Source organism: Vombatus ursinus, unplaced genomic scaffold (genome assembly GCF_900497805.2).
Source record: "Vombatus ursinus unplaced genomic scaffold, bare-nosed wombat genome assembly UNPS02014175.1, whole genome shotgun sequence".
In the NCBI taxonomy this organism is placed as follows: Eukaryota; Metazoa; Chordata; class Mammalia; order Diprotodontia; family Vombatidae; genus Vombatus; species Vombatus ursinus.
The window spans coordinates 1189125-1191338 of NW_020953953.1; the positions used below are offsets into that span (position 1 = coordinate 1189125).

At 52.1% G+C, this 2214-nt stretch overlaps 1 protein-coding gene across 1 annotated transcript in view; it reads right to left on the reverse strand.

Moving 5' to 3' along the window:
- Window positions 1–658, reverse strand: part of LOC114041514 (NACHT, LRR and PYD domains-containing protein 14-like) — a 20630-nt gene extending 19972 nt beyond the window's left edge. Inside the window, exon 1 of the mRNA XM_027859975.1 lies at window positions 555–658. The gene's annotated coding sequence lies outside the window, so the exon portion shown is untranslated. The remainder of the gene's footprint in view (window positions 1–554) is intronic.
- Window positions 659–2214: the final 1556 nt, after the last annotated feature.

Consider the following 2214-nt stretch of genomic DNA (forward strand, 5'->3'; position numbering starts at 1 on the left):
AGGGAAGAGAGAGGGAGAGAAAGGAGGAGGGGGAGGGGGAGGAGGAGAGGGAGGGAGAGAGGGATGGAGAGAAAGAGGGAGGGGGTGAGGGAGGGGGAAGGGCAGAGGGAGGGAGGGATGGAGAGAAAGAGGGAGGGGGAGGAGGAGAGGGAAGGAAACGGGATGGAAAAAAAGAGGGAGGGGAAGGGGGAGGGGGAGGGAAGAGGGAGGGAGAGAAAGAGGGAGGGGGAGGGAAGAGGGAAGGAGACAAAGGAGGAGGGGGAGGGGGAGGAGGAAAGGGAGGGAGAGAGGGACGGGGAGAAAGAGGGAGGGGGTCGCGCAGGGAGCACTGCTTAAGCACTTGCTGTATACGCTGAGGCCTGACCAGAAGGTCCCCACGGGCCTGAAGCCTAAGTAGCCTGGGGTGTAAACTGAGGCCCGAGGCGAGGCCAGGCCCTTTGAGGGGCGTCTTACTTTATAGGGGGATTGGCGATAGTCTCCCAAAGCGTTGGAAGAAAACCTGGGGCTGAAGGGAGGAGCGAGTGTGTGGGAAACTGAGGCAGGGGCTGGCTCACCCGAGGTCAGAAGCACACGCGCGCAGAGCTCGACGCCCTACTTCTCACCACTTAGGAAAGAAAATCTTCGATCGCGACTCCGCCCCCTCGCTCCTGGAGAGCGACTCCATTGGCTCTCACGCCCGCCCGTCTCCTCAGTCCCTCCCCCTGCGCGCTCGGAGACCTGCGGGCCGAGCCTTGGGGCCGGGCTTTGGGGGCAGAACTGAGCCAGAAGGCAGGGCGCATGCGCCTGGTGCCTCCAGGCCTCCACTGGAAAACTACACTTCCCAAAGGTCCCTGCGCGGCACCGGCTTCGTCCACCAGGGCGAAGGAGGAGGACGCGGGGGAGGGAGGCCGGCCCTGAGAAGAGCAGGGATTTTATTCGGTCATTTATTAGTAAATTACTCACTACTGCATAGCGATCATAATAATAAAAAATGAGTGGTAACTTTGTCATTAGCCATTTCATGGGTTGGCATGATTTCGGCAGCGCCCCCTCCAAGCTATTTCCCTTACTCCCACTGGTCTAGGCCGCCCTCCTCACCACCCCAGGGCAGCAGCCAATCACAATAAGGTTCCTCTGTGACGTCACTGCTTTCATCCAATAGTCAAAAGCACTTTATTCCTACATTAACTGAGGCCCGTGGCTATGCTTGCTACCTGTGTGGCTCCCGGCGGTCACTTAACTTCTGTTTGCCTCAGTTTCCTCATCTGTTCCGGGTTCTTTTAAGGCTTACATGAGATCACACTGGTAAAGCGCTTAGAACAGTGCCTGGCACACAGTAGGTGCCGTATACCTGTTAGCTCTTATTATTAGTTATTAAGACAAAAAAGAGAGGGGCAGCTAGGTGATGTTAAAAGCCACGGGGGCAGCTAGGGGGCGCAGTGGATAGAGCAGCCGCCCTGGAGTCAGGAGAACCTGAGTTCAAATGCGGCCTCGCACACTTGATACTTACTAGCTGTGAGACCCTGGGCAAGTCACTTAACCCCATTGCCTAGCCAAAAACAAACAAACAAAAAACAAAAACAAAAAACAAAAACAAAAAACAAAAATGCTTGGTTATGGCAGAATAATTCCTCCCTGGTGTAGCCAGCCCGACTAAAACAAGCGCTTCCTTCCCTGTGCTGTTTGCGGATGCTCCCTGACTTTCTAGAAGACTGACTTCTGCTGCCCACAAGAGTGGGCTCTGAATTCAAACAGGATTCAAAGTTCTGTGCTCTGTTTTACCCACAAGACTGCCAGGGAAAAAATTTTAATTCACTTTTTTATTATTCTAAATCTAAGCATAGGTTTTGTGTTTAGAAAGAGGGAAAAGTAAAAACTCAGAAAAAGGTGAATTTTTAAAGTTTATTAAAAATGTCAACATAGCAACATGTCAACGGGCTGATCGGTTGAGATCAGCCAGAGTTTCAAGAAGGAGCCAGTTTTTATTGATAACTTTCATAATGAGCCAAAGACATTTCAGATAGGTCCAGGTCAGCAAAAGGGGATTGGTCATTGCCTCTCAGTTCCTCCCCAATTTCCTAGCTGCAGACTGGGTGACACCTTCCCCACACTGATTGACAAACAGGTCTGGGAATGATGTGTCACTGAGCCAGCATAACTTTCTTTCTTTCTTTTTTCTTTTTCGTGGCAATAGAGTTAAGTGACTTGTCCAGGGTCACACAGCTAGTAAGTGTC